General features: G+C 45.2%; 1 long non-coding RNA gene across 5 annotated transcripts in view; it reads left to right on the top strand.

The window, feature by feature from the left end:
- Nucleotides 1-6,083: 6,083 nt before the first annotated feature.
- LOC125754382 (uncharacterized) overlaps nt 6,084-16,739 on the top strand; it is a 38,289-nt gene continuing 27,633 nt past the window's right edge. For 4 of the 5 annotated variants that reach the window (XR_007408393.1, XR_007408392.1, XR_007408395.1 and 1 more), the window contains exon 1: nt 6,084-7,562. This is a non-coding gene — a long non-coding RNA (uncharacterized LOC125754382). The remainder of the gene's footprint in view (nt 7,563-16,739) is intronic. The other variant, XR_007408394.1, reaches the window with a different exon arrangement.

Genomic DNA, 16,739 nt, shown 5'->3' on the forward strand with positions numbered 1-16,739 from the left:
ACCGGGTCCTTGCTGGGGGCCGATGGTGTCTGGGTGGATGGTGTGGGGGCAGGGGTATGATAGTGGTGGAGTGTGGGGGATGGTGTAGGTGGGATCCCATTGAGGTAGAGGATGTAGGTGGATGGAGTGGCAGTGGGGAATGAGGGAGATGTCGTGGGGGGCCTTCGGACACAGGGCATCCCCTTCCTCTAAGATGCACAAGGAGACGTCTACACTTAAAGGAGACTCCAGTCTGGGGTTTGCTGCAACACATGCCCCTGGGGCCGGGTGTGGTCAGTGAATGGCCCTGGCTGGACTGGGGGCATTATACAGGGTTCATCATATTATGTGTGTTTTCAAATTGCAAATTGTCTCAAATTAAATGCATAGAACTTAGAAACATGTAAAGAACTGAGAGTGGGTGTCACTCTGATCCGTCCAACCCACATGGGATCGAAGTGTGTCCTGCTCCTGCCGCGGCCATTCCACCTGGCACCCAGGTCCGGTTCCTGCCCCCCATGTCCCCCACCCCATCCCCTGCTTCTCAGGGGGTCGTCCCTCTTCCCTTTGGGGTTCAGCTCCCATGGCAAGCCCTGGAGGCCCCATCCTAGTGGCCTCCTCATCCCCGAGTCCCTGGGGGTGGGGCACAGAGGTCATCCCCAACACCCTACCATGGAGCGGTTTGTTGTTGGCTGCTGTTCTGCCCCCCGACTCGGAAGTCCCGTTTTCCCTACCCGGAATGCCCTGGTCCTCCCTGGGTCCTGATCCCCCCTAGCCCCTCAACCTCACCCTACCCCGTAGTAGTCCCAAAATATGATGTGACTGCATGAACGTCCTGTTGACGTCCAGGTCCACCTGTGTGATGTCCCTGGAGGAGACCAGGTCCTCCTCTCTCATTTCCTGTGGGAAAACCAGGGAGGAGGAGCTGGCATCAGGGACACAGACCCCGACCTTTCACCAGGTGCTCTCCTGGGCAGGGAGCCCTGGGGCCACCATGGTAGTGTGTCCTGCCGAAACCTCCTTCCTTCCCCTGGGAGCCTGGGGATGGCGGGAGTGCCCACCGTTCCCGTGGGACCTGTGTGAGGGCCTGTGCCCAGCTGTTGTGGGCGGGGAGGTGACTGAGGGTCAGCATGGGTGGGAGAGGGACAGGAGGTCAGTCCAGGTGGGGAGGGGTCATGGGGGTGTTGTGCCCAAGATGGCGAATCCGAGAATCCACTAAAGAGCTGACACTGATGCAAACACACGTGGGTTGTTTTACAAACTCGAGCATGGGTTCAAGTATACGCCACAGAGTGGAACAGGGACTTGGACCCGAGGAGTGTTTTAGCTTACTTTTAAGGGCTGGTCTCGGGGACCTCCAGAAGGGCTGGAGCAATTCCTCCAGTTCTGTTTACATTTTGATATGGGGCCTTCAGGGGCATTGAGCTCTCTTCTCATTCTAATTGGGTTTCCAGCCCTTTGCTTAGGCTCAGTTTTTATTCTATTGTGGGGCTTTCTAAGACATTAAGCTGTAAACTTTGTTTTTTTACAGTAGCTGAAGTAATGCAAATTTCAGCTCTTCTTCACAGGGGCCTGGGATTGCTGGACGTGTGCTAATACTGAACGTAAAGTAGAATGGCCGTAATGTTCTCAGCCTCCACGCATCCCGTCCCATCCTATCTAGCTCATGCCCCCCTCCCTGGAGCTCCTAAGAGAGAAATTGCAAATGACCTCAGCGTGGCTACCTGTGTTGTGGGACAGGCCCAGGGATTTGAGATTAGGAAGAACTGGGGCACGGGCTTCCCAGCTGTGCAGCAGGATTCGATGCTGCAGACTCTTATTCCCTAAGGCTATCTTGACAACTGACTTTGTACATAGAAAAGTTCTCCTTTGTCTTTAAAAGTGCAGGAGCGAGTTAAGCATTTTTTCTCTGCCCATCTGATTGCTAAGATTCCACTCTGAGACATATTTCCTGTTAATAAGGATAATTTACTATCCATAATACTATGGTTAAAATATTCTGACACAAGTAATTCAAAGGGATGAGGGTTTCTCATCTCTTTCTTCACAGCTCAGTCACTCATCAGGAAATGCATCTTTATTGATTTGGAAATGATTGAGAGACATTAGTACCAATGGTCCTATTATTACGTGAAGGATTCTTCCCTGAGATTCTTCCCGTTTCAACTGACACTGAAACACTAGGAACTCTTTGGAAGTCAAATGTCAAGGAAATAAATGTTATACATTGCTAATTTTAAATGCACTTGCAATATGGTGTCTATTATAATAGAAGTATTTTTATCTGATTTTTGCTATTTATTATCCTTTCCTGCTTCAAGGTTGAGGAGGCATTATACGTGTTCATAAGTGTTTTTCTTTCCTTCTGATATAAAATTCTTACTTTGTTCCCATCGAAGGAACTTTTTAAGAATAAGGCAAAAGATAATTCAAGGATTCTTAAAATGTCTTCACACTGGAGCCTGATTCATTTAAGTCAATTTTCAAATTAAATCTTATTTCTTAGAAAGAAAACAAAGATTTATAGGGAAATTGAGAAGATAGTACAGAGAATTCTCATGCACTTGCACTCAATTTCTCCAATTATTGATATCTTATATCAGTACGGTACAAATATTAGCTAATGAATCAATATTAAAATTTTCGCAATAACCAAAGACCATACTTTATTCAGATTTCCTTAGTTTTTGCTAAATCACCATCCCTCATACCACACTCCATTTGTCCTCATGTTTTCTTAGGCTCCTCTGGATTGTGACAGTCTTTCAGCCTTTCCTTGTTGTTGTTGAACTGGAACACTTTGAGAAGTAGAGTATTTTGTAAAATTTCCCTCAGTTGGGACATGTCTGTTGTTTATCTCATAATTGAACTGTTTTTGTGATTATATACAGAGATATACTGCCATTTTTATTATATCATGTAAAGGATAGATACTATCAACACGATTTATCAGTCTTGGTATTGATCTGATCATCTTGCTGAGGTAGTGTTTGTCAGGTTTCTCTGTAGTAAAGTGATTCTTTATTATTATTATTATTATATTATCATTATTATTTTAAGTTTTTCATAATATATTTTGTAGAAGGAAGTTACTATGTGTATTCCACACATAAGATTGGGAAGCTACGCTCAGGAACTTGAGGGTGGAATGTCTGCACAAATTATTTGAAAATCTTCTACATGGGAGATTTATTTTCCCTCTGGGTTTGTTTCTTTTTTAAAGATGCTATTTATTTATTTGAGAGAGAGAAGACTGATAAACATGTGCTAGAGGGACAGAGGGCGAGGGAGAAGCAGGTTCCCTGCTGAACAGGGAGCCTTCCTTGGGACCTGGATCATGATCTGACCCTAAGGCAGAAGCTTAACTAACTGAGCCACTCAGGTGCCACTCTTTCTTTCTTTCTTTCTTTCTTTCTTTCTTTCTTTCTTTCTTTCTTTCTTTCTTCTTTCTTTCTTTTCTTTCTTTTCTTTTCTTTCTATCTTTCTTTCTTTCTTTTACTTAATAATAAATTTACTTTTTATTGGTATTCAATTTGCCTACATACAGAATAACAACCAGTGCTCATCGCGTCAAGTGCCCCCCTCAGTGCCCGTCACACATTCACCCCATCCCCGCCCTCCCCCCCTTACATCACCCCTAGTTCGTTTCCCAGAGTTAGGAGTCGTTATGTTCTGTCTCCCTTTCTGATATTTCCCACACATTTCTTCTCCCTTCCCTTATATTCCCTTTCACTATTATCTATATTCCCCAAGTGAATGAGAACATACAATATTTGTCTTTTTCTGATTGACTTACTTCACTCAGCATGATACCTTCCAGGTCCATCCACGTTGAAGGAAATGGTGGTTATTTGTCGTTTCTAATGGCTGAGCAAGCCCACCTTTCCTCTGTCTTCATCTTGGGAGTCTCCCATGATATGAATGTTATTGTTTTAATAAGTGGCTGAGTTCCGAAGTCTGCCTTTGTGGTCCATAACCTTCCTTGTTTTTAAAGCTTCCACTTGGGACTGCATCTCAGTTATAGCATTTTTAACGTTGGCCGGACTAGATTTTAATTCTTTCATTTCTACAGTAAGGGATTCTCTAGTTCTTCTGTGCTCTTTCTCCAGCCCAGATTCTATCTTTATAATCATTGTTTTAAACTGTAGTTAGACATCATATATTTGTATTGATGGACTTCCTGGCTGTGAGTACTACCTCATATTATTTTATGGAGGTGAATTTCTCCATCTCATTATTTTTTCCAGAAACGAAAGAAGAGGGATCCCTGGGTGGCGCAGCGGTTTGGCGCCTGCCTTTGGCACAGGGCGCGATCCTGGAGACCCGGGATCGAATCCCACGTCGGGCTCCCAGTGCATGGAGCCTGCTTCTCCCTCTGCCTGTGTCTCTGCCTCTCTCTCTCTCTCTCTCTCTCTCTGTGACTATCATAAATAAATAAAAATTTAAAAAAAAATTAAAAAAAAACAGAAACGAAAGAAGAAAAAGAAAAACCAAGAAAAACAATAACAACTGCCGTCCCAAAAAAAACTACCAGATTATTTTTGCCTGGTTGTTAAAAGATTCTAAATCCCAAAATAAGAAACACAATTAAAGTACCATGAAACTAAACATAAGAAACATATAAGGTACATACATAAAAATTAAAATAAGGCAATTTATAAAATAGAATCAAAGAAAATACATGAAAATAAAGCACAAAGTACAAAGGAAGCTAGACCCTACTTTCCAGGCAGAGCTAAAGCTCTGCAGCCTCTGTGGTCCAACAGCTTGGTGGCAGCGAGTGGTCTGTGTGGGGTCTGGGAATGGGCCATGGCGCTGATTGTCAGGTGCACATCTGCCTGAGAGATGCACCTGCGGGGTCAGAGGTGGTGTGGGCTTTAGCGCCTCTGGCCTCCAGCGGGTCGCACTGTGCTGATCCCTGAGACTCAGCGCTGATGGGAGGGATACGGGTGGGGACGCTGGGTCCTCTTGCTCTGGGGCTGAGCATCCTGCCCCCCAGTCTGCAGGCCCACCACAGAAGAGCCGCGAAACCCCTGGGTCTCTGCCGCTTCTCTTAGAACCCTGCTTTCACTCTGCCTTCGTCCAAGTTTCTTTTGGTTTTCTTTTTTTATCTCAGACTGTTGTGCCCAAGATTGCGAATCTGAGAAATCTCTGAGAAGCCGACACTGATGCAAACACACGAGGGTTTATTTACCACCTCGAGCTTGTGTCCAAGTATACCCGACAGAGCGGAGCAGGGACTTGGACCCTGAGGTGGCTTTTAGCTTAGTTTTAAGGGCTGGTCTCGGGGACCTCCAGAAGGGCTGGAGCAATTCCTCAAGTTCTGTTTACATTTTGATATGGGACCTTCAAGGGCATTGAGCTCTGTTCTCATTCTAATAGGGGCTTCCTGCCCTTGGCCTGGGCTCAGTTTTGATTCAATAGTGGGGCTTTCTAGGACATTAAAGCTGTAAAAATCAAAGGATTCCACACCTGGAAGGGGGACGTCACACTGTCCCTATATGCTGAAGATGCGGAACTAGAAACAGGAAACCCGAGAGCCTCCACCGAAACCTGTTAGAACTAAGGATGGGTTCAGTAAAGTCACGGGACACAAACTGAAACTACAGAGCAGAGTAGCCTTGCTGTGTCCTGACAATGAGCACTCAGGAAGGAAAGGAAGGATGTGAAGGCCTTCTCAGGAGCATCAAGGAGAATAAATGAGACTGAACCAAAGGAGCACAAGACTTGTGCACTGAGCCATACCAGGCTCTGGGAGGCCGTCCTGGGCTTGTGGGGTGGGAGCCTCATCTTGTGAAAATGTCCACAGTTCCTGAAGCCACCCTCATTTTCAAAGTCATTCCTATCAAAATCATGGTGACAGAACTTAGAAATAGGAAAAAAAAACATAACATCCATCCTCCTCAACAAATAACCCCGGACAGCAAATCAGTATTGGAGAAGCAGGACAGAGTGAGATGCAGCACTTTCCTATTTTCCCTGTTATGCCCCACCCCTCCAGCGACCCTCAGTTCATTTCCTATCGTTAAGAGTCTGTATTTCTTGCATCTGTTTTGATCTTATTTGTCTTTCCTTCCCTTCACAGTAGTTCATCTGCTTTGCTTCTTTAATTCCACCTATGAATGACACCACACGGTCATTCTCTTTCCCGACTGATTTATTTCACTTAACATGATCCCTCTAGTTCTATCCACGTCATTGCAAATGGCAAGATTTCCTTCTCTTTGATAGCTGAGTACCATTCCTCTCTCTATGACCATCATCTATCTCCCATCCTCTTTATCCATCATCTGCCTGAGGGCACCAAGGACTCCTCCCACAGTGTGGCTACTGTGGACCCGGCTGCTGTGGACATTGGGTGCAGTTGTCCGACGTCTCACTGCATCTGTATCTTCGGAGTGAGCTCCAGGCCATACACCTGCTGGTCGCAGGGCGGCTCTATTTGTAACATCCTGAGGAGCCTCCACACTGTCCAGGGCGGCTGCACTAGCCCGCAGTCCCACCCACAGTGGAAGAGGGTTGAGTGAGTTTTGCAGGATGTGGTAAAAGTCTGGTCCACATTTCATTTCATGTCCTGTGGGCTCCAATTCCTTGTCCTTAAGTATTTCTGGGGAAACCGGGTGTTGGGCTCCGTTTCAGTGAGATGTTTCCGATGCTAACAGGCCACAGCTGGAGCCTGGATGAGGCAGGTGCGGCCTCTGGAGCACCCGACTCCTCCTGCATGGCCTCCTGCAGCACCTGAGTGTCCCGCAGGGGGCACCCGAGCCCAGGCCCCACCCAGGGGTGCGCATGCGCAGTAGTCCTCCTCTGCCTTCACTAACAGGAGCCAGCCTGTGCTGGGGAGGCCTGAGGAGGACATGGGGACGCGTCCACGCTGATGAATCCCAGCCTCCTCAGGACCCGCGGGAAGTCTCAGGGGGAAATTGGGCCGCGTTCACACTGACAGGAGCCCTGGTCTCCTCAGGACCAGCGCTGAAGTTCAGGAAGATATGGGCCCGCATCCACACTGCCAGGAGCCCTGGGCCACCTCAGGTCCCGCGGGGAGGCTTCAGGAAATTGTGGGCCCGCATCTACGCTGACAGGAGCCCCTGAGCCGCCCCAGGACCCACGGGGACACTTCAGGAAGATGTGGCACCGCTTCCACTCTGGCAGGAGCTCCCGGCCCCCTCAGGATATAAGTTGAGGCTTCTGGAAGCTAGGTGCCCCATTCACGGTGACAGGACCCCCATCCTCCTCAGCACCTGCACTTTGGCTTCGGGACGTATGGGGATGCGTCTATGCTGACAGGAGCCTACAGCCTCCTCAGGATTCGCGGTGAGTTTTCTGGGGGACGTGGGGCCATGCCCAGGCTGACAGGAGCCCCGGCCTCCTGAGGACCTGCTGTGAGGGTTCCAGAGGATGTGAGGCATAGTCCACAGTGATAGGAGAATCGGCGTCCTCAGGACCTGCTGACTATGACTCAGGAACATGTGGGGCCACGTCCGCACTCACATGAGCCTGGATTATTCAGGACCCCGTGGAGGACTCTGGAGGCGCCATTGGGGGCCACGTCCACATCAGAAGGGACTACTCACAACCATAGGGTAAGTGAATGGGTAGAATAAATGGTAGGGTCAGGGGAGGGGAGGCAGTTGGTGGTTAGGCTTAGGTTAGATGTTAGGAGTTATGATTATGCTTATGGTTACGGATTAGAGGTTAGGTGAGGCATAAGTGTAAGGGTCAGTAGTTAAGAGTTAGGATGGGGGTTAGGGTTAGGGACAGGATTTAGAGTTAGGGTTAGGGTTTAGGCTCTAGGGATTAGGGCAGGAGGTTTGGAGTTGGGGTTAGGGTTATGGTTAGAGTTAGGGTTGGGCTTAGGTTTGCATTTAAGGTTAGGGGTTAGGGTGTGAGTTAGGGTTAGGGTTAAGGGTTAGGGGTTAGAGTTAAAGAAGGGCTAGGTTTAGGGTTAGGGCGAGGGTTAGGGTTAGGATAGGGATTAGGGCTAGGGTTAGGGTTAGTGTTTGGTTAGGGGTTAGGTTTAGGGTCAGGTCATGGTCAGGGTATGGATTTGGAAAAGGGTAAGAGATACGGTTAGGGAGTGGGAAAGGGGTTAGTTTTAGGGTACAGGTTAGGGTACAGTTTGGGATATGAGATAGGATTAGTATTAGAGTGTTAGGGTTAGCGTACTGGTTAAGGTTAGGAATAGGATTTGAGTACATTAAGTTAAGGTTAGGGTTAGAGGGTAGGCTTAGGGTTAGATTTAAGGTAGGGGTCAGGCTTAAGGGTTTAGGATAGGTTTAGGAGTTAGGGTGAGGGTTGGCAGGAACATTCAGTGAATGTGTTTCGGTCTTGGGGTTTGTGTTTGGCTTTTAATTAGTGATAGTTCTTGTTTAAGGGTTAGGTTAACATTAGGATTAAGTGTAGGGTTAGGGTTATGTCTGTGTATGGTTAGAGTTTGGGTCTTGGCATGTGCCTGCACTGGGACTCCTAGTATCTTGGGCAGTTTAGTTTTATGCACTCTATTTAGGTTTTGGGTTCAAAGATAGCCTGACTCCACCAAGTCAGTGGCCTCCCCAGAGAATCAAAATCCAGGCTTCTGCTGGGGTCAGAATAGACAGGGCAGGCTTCTCCCGAGCTGAGCTAAGGAGGGGATTTGTGCCTCTAAATACTCTATTTGGATTTTCAGTTGCCTTTCTGATTTTATCTCTTGTGTGCACATGTTTCATCAATCATACCAATTATCATTTTAAAGTTTTACTTGAATTCCTGTTTGTAAACACAGTATGATATAGTTTCAGGTTTACCACATAGTGATTCAATCCTTGGATACAACTCCTGGTACTGGTCACAGGTGCCCTCCAGTATCCCCATCCCCTGATTCCCCATTCCCCACCTTCCTTTGGTGTTGATTAGCTTATTCTCTGTGGTTAAGAGTGTGTATCTTGGTTTGCTTCTCTCATCCCCCCTCTGCCCCTTTGCCAGTTTGTTTGTTTTTTTAAAATTCACATGTGAATGCCATTGTATGGTATTTGGTATCTGTCTTTCTCTGACTGACTGAGTTCATTTGGCATAAGTCCTTTCCACTTCTCCCACGTCATTTTAAATGGCTTCATTTCATCCCTTCTGATGACCCAGTGATGTCACAGTGTGTATATTTAGCACATCGTCTCTGCCCATTCTTCTGTCGATGGACATCTGGGCTGTATCCACTGATTGGCTTTTGTTGATAACACTGCTAGAAACACTGGGCTGCGTGTCCCTCTTCCAATCTACTAAACTACTTTTGTATCCTCGTGGAAAATACCTAGCTGTGCAATTTTGGAATCGTAGGGTAGCTCTATTTTTAACTTCTTTTTATTTTATTTTTATTTATGATAGTCACAGAGAGAGAGGCAGAGACGCAGGCAGAGGGAGAAGCTGGCTCCATGCACCAGGAGTCCGACGTGCGATTCGAACCCGGGTGTCCAGGATTGTGCCATGGGCCAAAGGCAGGTGCCAAACAACTGTGCCACCCAGGGATCCCCGATTTTTAACTTGTCGAGGACCCTCCAAACTGTTTTCCACAGTGGCTGCACCTGTTCGCATGCACACCAGGAGTGTAACAGGGCTCCCTCTTCTGCATAGCCTCACCAACACCTGTTGTTTCTTGTGTTGTTAATTTTAGCCATTCTGACGGCTGTCAGGTGACATCTCATTGTGGTTTGCATTTCCCTGATGATGGGTGACGCTGAGTGTCTCTCCGTGTGTCTGGTGGCCATCTGGATGTCTTGTCAGAGACAAAGTCCATTCATCTCTTCTGCCCATCTGTAGTTGGATAATTTGTATTTAGGATGCTGAGATTTATATTTGCTTTATGTATTTTGCATACTAACTGTTTATTGGATGTGTTGTTTACAAATATCTCCTTTCATTTTGTATGTTGCCTTTTAGCTTTGGTTGTTTCCTTCACTTTGCAGAAGCTTTTAAATTTGATGAAGTCCCAATAGTATTTTTGCTTTTGTTTCCCTCACCTCAGAGGCATATCTAGAAAGAAGACCCAATGGCCAATATCAAAGACGTTGCTGCCTATCTTTTCTTCTTTGTATATGGTTTCAGGTCTCACATTTAGGTCTTTCATCCATTTTGAATTTATTTTTTATATATATGGTGTAAGAAAGTGGTCCAGTTTGATTCTTCTGCATTTGGCTGCCTGGTTTTCCCAACACCATTTGTTCTTATCCTGGGGTCAGTGTTAGGGTTTGTTGAAGAGACTGTCTTTGTGCCATTGGATATTCCTTCCTGCCTTGTTGTCGATTAATGCATCATAGAGTTACAGGTTTGTATCTTGTTTCGGCTTTCCATTCTGTTCTATTGATCTAAGCGTCTCCTGTTGGGAGATTCTTGATTGATGATTCAATTTCTTTGCTGGTTATCTGCCTGTTCAAGTTTTTTATTTCTTCTTTTTCATTTTTGCTATGTTATATATTTCTAGGAATTGATCTATTTCTTCCAGGTTCGAGGTTGCTGGCATATAATTTTTCATAATGTTCTCTTATAATCGTTTGTATTTCTCTAGTGTTGGTTGTTATTTCTCTTTTCCCATTTGTGATTTTATTTGGGTCCTTTCTCATTTTTTATATTTTTTCTTTTTTAAATATTTTATTTATGTATTCATGTGAGACACAGAAAGGCAGAGGTAAAGGCAGAGGGAAAATGAGGCTCCAGCTGGCCCTGATGTTGGACATGATTCCCCAGGACCCCGGGATCATGATCTGAGCCAAAGCAGATGCTCAACCCCTGATACACCAAGGTACCTTGCTGATTCAATTCCTTTGCAAATTATGGGTCTGCTCACATTTTCTATTTCTTCCCATTTCAGTTTTGCTCATTAGCACATTTCTAGGGATTTGTCCATTTCTTCCAGGTCCCCCAGTTTGTTAGCGTATAATCATTCATAGTATTCCCTTATAATTGTCTAATTTTTCTGGTGTTGATTGTGATCTCTTCTCTCATTTGTGATTTTATTTATTAAGTCTTTTCTCTTTTCTCGTTGATAAGGCTGGCTAGGGCTTGATCCATTTTCTTAATTATTTTGAAGAACCATCTCTTTGTTTCATTATTCCATTCTACTGCTTTGTTGTTTCTGTATTGTTTATTTCTGCTCTCACCTTTTTTTCCCCTTCTTCTGTAGTCTTTAGGCTTTTTTTGCTATTCCTTTTCCAGACTCTTTAGGTGTAGTGTTAGGTAGTGTATTGGAGACTTCTTGTTTCTTGAGGTAGGCCTGTATTGCTATTCTACTTCCCCCTTAGGACTGCCTTTTCTACATCCTAGAAGTTTGGAGAAACATGTTTTCATTTTAATTTGTTTTAAATTTCCTCTTTAATTTCCTGGTTGCTCCATTCATTCTCTAGTAGGATGTTCATAATCTTCACGTATTTTTGGTCTGTCCAAATTTTTTCTAACTGTTGACTTCGAGTTTCATAGCGTCGTGGTCGAAAATGTACAGGGTGTGATATCAACCTTCTTGTACCTGTTGTACCTGTTGAGGGCTGATTTGTGGCCCATGATATGATCTGTTCTGGAGAATGTCCCATGTGCACTTGAAAGGAATGTGTATTCTGCTTTAGGTTGAAATGTTCAGACTATATCTGTTGAGTCCCTGTGGTCCAGTGTGTCAAGGCTATTGTTCCCCTGTTGATTTAATGCATAGATGATCGGTCCATTGACGTAAGTGGGTGTTAACATCCCCTGTCATTGTATTATTATCAGTGAGTTCCTGTATGTTTGTTGTTAATTGGTTTGTATATTTAGGTACTCCCATGTTGGCAGCATAAATATTTATTTGTTGGAACTTTTTTTTAAAATAAATTTATTTTTTATTGGTGTTCAATTGACCAACATACAGAATAACACCCAGTGCTCATCCCGTCAAGTGTCCCACTCAGTGGCCGTCACCCATTCACCCTCTCTTCCCGCCCTCCTCCCCTTCCAGCACCCCTAGTTCATTTCCCAGAGTTAGGAGTCTTTATGTTCTGTCTCCCTTTCTGATATTTCCCACAGGTTTCTTCTCCATTCCCTTATATTCCCTTTCACTATTATTTATATTCCCCAAATGAATGAGAACATACACTGTCGTTCTCCGATTGACTTACTGCACTCAGCATAATACCCTCCAGTTCTATCCACGTTGAAGCAAATGGTGGGTATTTGTCGTTTCTAATGGCTGATTAATATTCCATTGTATACATAAACCACATCTTCTTTATCCATTCATGTTTAATGGACACCAGGCTCCTTCCACAGTTTGGCCATTGTGGACATTCCTGCTATAAACATCGGGGTGCAGGTGACCCGGCATTTCATTGCATCTGAATCTTTGGGTAAATCCCCAACAGTGCAATTGCTTGATTGTAGGGAAGGTGTGTTTTTTTCTTTTTTTTTCTTTTTTTAATTTATTTATGATAGCCACACTGAGAGAGAGAGAGATAGAGGGGGGGGCAGAGACATAGGCAGAGGGGAAGCAGACTCCATGCACTGGGAGCCCGACGTGGGATTCAATCCCGGGTCTCCAGGATCGCGCCCTGGGCCAAAGACAGGCGGCAAACTGCTGCGCCACCCAGGGATACCTTAGTTCTAATTTCAAGGCATTATGGTCTGAGAATATGCAGGGGACAATCCCAATCATTTGGTATCGGTTCAGACCCGATTTGTGACCCAGTATGTGGTCGATTCTGGAGAAAGTTCCATGTGCACTTGAGAAGAATGTGTATTCAGTTGAGTTTGGATGTAAAGTTCTGTAGATTTCTGTGAAATCCATCTGGTCCAGTGTATGATTTAAAGGTATCGTTTCTTTGGAGATGTTTTGCTTAGAAGACCTATCGAGGGTAGAAAGAGCTAGATTGAGGGGATCCCTGGGTGGCTCAGCGGTTTAGCGCCTGCCTTCAACCCAGGGTGTGATCCTGGAGTCCCGGGATCAAGTCCCACATCGGGCTCCTTGCGTGGAGCCTGCTTCTCCCTCTGCCTGTGTCTCTGCCTCTCTCTCTCTCTGTGTCTATCATGAATAAATAAAATCTTTTAAAAAAAAGAGCTAGATTGAAGTAACCAAGTGTAAGTGTATTATTATCTAAGTATTTCTTCACTTTGTTTATTAATTGGTTTAAATATTTGGCAGCTCCCACATTCGGGGCATTTATATTGAGGATTGTTAAGTCCTCTTATTGGATAGATCGTTTAAGTATGATTTAGTGTCCCTCTTCATCTTTCACTACAGTCTTCGGGGTAAATTTTAGATTATCAGGTATAAGAATGGCTACCCCTGCTCTCTTTTGAGGACCCTTTGAATGGTAAATTTTTCTCCAACATTTCATTTTCAGGTTGTAGGTGTCCTTCTGTCTAATATGAGTCTCTTGTAGACAGCAAATAGATGGGTCCTGCTTTTTTATCCAGTCTGAAACCCTACGCCTTTTGATGGGGTCATTAAGCCTGTTCACGTTCAGAGTTACTATCGACAGATATGAGTTTAGTGTCATCATGATATCTTTTCAGCTCTTGTTTTGTGGATTGTTCCACTGAACTTCTTCTTAAAGGGGAATTTTAAGAGTCCCCCATAAAATTTCTTGCAGAGCTGGTTTGGAGGTCACATATTCTTTCAGTTCCTGCCTGTCTTGGAAGCTCTTTATCTCTCCTTCCATTTTGAATGAGAGCCTTGCTGGATAAAGTATTCTTGGTTGCATGTTCTTCTCATGGAGGACCCTGAATATATCCTGCCAGCCCTTTCTGGGCTGCCAGGTCACTGTGGAGAGGTCTGCTGTTACCCTAGTGCTCCTCCCCATAAAGGTCAGGATTTTCTTGTCTCTTGCTGCTTTAAGGATCTTCTCTTTATCTTTGGAATTTGCAAGCTTCACGATTAAATGTCGAGGTGTTGGACAGTTTTTATTGATTTTAGGGGGGATCTCTCTATTTCCTGGATCTGAATGCCTGTTTCCCTTCCCAGATTAGGAATGTTTTCAGCTAGGATTTGTTCAAATACATATTCTGGCCCTCTGTCTATTTTGGCACCATCGGTAACCCCAATTCCACGTAGGGTTTTCTTCCTCAGGCTGTCGTTTATTTCCCTTAATCTGTCTTCCTTGTCTTTTAATTGTCTGTCTCTTTTTTCCTCAGTTTCTCTCTTTGCCATCAACTTGTCTTCTATGTCACTCACTCGTTCTTCCACCTCGTTATCCCTCGTCGTTAGGACTTCTAGTTTGGATTGCATCTCATTCAATTGATTTTTCATTTCGGCCTGATTGGATCTAAATTCTGCAGTCATGAAGTCTCTTGAGTCCTTTATGCTTTTTTCTAGAGCCACCAGTAGCTGTATAATAGTGTTTCTGAATTTGCTTTCTGACATTGAATTGTAATCCAGATTTTGTAACTGTGGGAGAGACGACTGTTTCTGATTCTTTCTTTTGAGGTGAGGTTTTCCTTCGAGTCATTTTGCTGAGTGCAGAGTGGCCAAGACAAATTGTATTGGGAAAAGGAGAAAAAGAGAGGAGAGAAGGAAGGAAAGAAAAGAGAAAAACGAAAAAGAATAAAGGAAGAAAGAAGGAAAAAAGAGAATAAAAAGAGAAAGAAAAAGAAAGAAAGGGAGGAAGTGGAGGGCGAAGCAATCATAAATAAAAAAAACATGGGGGGTATCTTCTGATTCTGTATACTTTAAGTTCCTTGACTTCCCCTGGAACTTGTCCGTCTAGCCGGTCTTCTGGGGTAGGGGCATGTTGTGCTGATTTTCAGGTGTTAGCACGTGGGGGAGCTGCTCTGTCCCCTGCCTGGTGCAGGGCTCAGTGGGGGTAGTTTACCCCGTGAGGCCCCAGGAGGAACAACCCCAGTGTCAGCGACCAGCTCTGGAATCCTGTATTCAGCCCCCTCAGTAACACGGGAGCAGTCCATCTGCAGGTCCTGGAGGCTCTGGGGCTGGGCCGCTGATCTGCTCAGCTCTGGACAGGAGCGTCCTTGGTGTCCTAGGCCCTCTGGGCCTCTGTCTGTACCGGGGGAGACCGAATCCTGGGCTGTGTCCGGCGCCCTGTGCTCCGGGGCCTGCACTGTTGGATTCTCGCTCCCAGCTGTACAGCCACCTCACTGTGGAGCCACCGCCCGAGCTCCTCCAAGTTGCTCCCAGAGCTCCAAATCCCCCTCTGAATGGAGCCTCTTCCGTTGCAGGAGGCGCCGCTGCCAAGCTGCTCCTGGGCCGTGCAAACACCTCTGTGCAGAGCTGCCACCTGAGCCCCTCAGAGCTGCTCCCCAGTCAATGCATGTGCCCTGCAGCCCTTAGGGAGCTCGCTGCACTCTCCTGGGAGTGCATGTTTCTATTAGTGTCCCAGGGTGCCCTAGGGCATCCCCGCCTTCCTGGGGTCCTGCTCTGACTCCTTGAAGGGGCCATTCTGCCCTGGAAGATTGGTGAAGCTCCTCCTTCTCCCAGGACAGAGCTCTTCTGCCCTGTGAGCACTCACCCCGGCCATAGCCAGGCTCCTCACAGGGCCCCTCACCCTTGGATGCCTTTTGTTTCTTTATTTCTTTTTCCTGTCTTCCTACCTTTATAGAATCACGAACTTTTCCACTGTAGCATTCAAACTGGTCTCTGTTTAAATCTCAGGCTGAATTCGTAGATTTTCAGGATGATTTGAAGGTTATCTAGGTAATTTCGTGGGGACAGGTGATTTGGGGACCCTACAACTCCGCCATCTTGCCCCTCCTCCTGTATGTTGCCTTTTAGCTTTGGTTGTTTTCTTCATTGTGCGGAAGCTTTTCAATTTGATGAAGTCCCAATAGTATTTTTGCTTTTGTTTCCCTCACCTCAGAGGCATATCTAGAAAGAACATCCAATGGCCAATGTCAAAGACGTTGCTGCCTATCTTTTCTTCTTTGTATGGTTTCAGGTCTCACATTTAGGTCTTTCATCCATTTTGAATTTATTTTTTATATACATGGTGTAAGAAAGTGGTCCAGTTTGATTCTTCTGCATGTGGTTGCCTGGTTTTCCCAACACCATTTGTTCTTATCCTGGGGTCAGGGTTAGGGTTTGTTGAAGAGACTGTCTTTGTTCCTTTGGATATTCCTTCCTGCCTTGTTGTCGATTAATGGATCATAGAGTTACAGGTTTGTATCTTGTTTCAGATTTCCATTCTGTACTATTGATCTAAGCGTCTCCTGTTGGGAGATTCTTTTTTTTTTTATGATAGTCACACACAGAGAGAGAGAGAGAGAGAGAGAGAGAGAGGCAGAGACACAGGCAGAGGGAGAAGCAGGCTCCATGTACCGGGAGCCCGACGTGGGATTCAATCCTGAGTCTCCAGGATCACGCCCTGGGCCAAGGCAGGCGCCAAACTGCTGCGCCACCCAGGGATCCCCCTGTTGGGAGATTCTTGATTGCTGATTCAATTTATTTGCTGGTATTCTGTCTGCTCAAGTTTCTTATTTCTTCCTTTATCATTTTTGCTATGTTATATATTTCCAGGAATTGATCTATTTCTTCCAGGTTCTAGGTTGCTGGCATATAATTTTTCTTTTTTTGGCATATAATTTTTCATAATGTTCTCTTATAATCGTTTGTATTTCTGTAGTGTTGGTTGTTATTTCTCTTTTCTCATTTGTGATTTTATTTGGGTCCTTTCTCATCTTTTTATCTTTTTCTTTTTTAAAGATTTTATTTATGTATTCATGAGAGACACAGAGAGGCAGAGGGATAGGCAGAGGGAAAATGAGGCTCCATGCGGGGAGCCTGATGTGCGACTTGATCTCCCAGGTCCCCGGGATCATGACCT

This window comes from Canis lupus, chromosome 35, assembly GCF_003254725.2.
Source record: "Canis lupus dingo isolate Sandy chromosome 35, ASM325472v2, whole genome shotgun sequence".
Taxonomy (NCBI): Eukaryota; Metazoa; Chordata; class Mammalia; order Carnivora; family Canidae; genus Canis; species Canis lupus.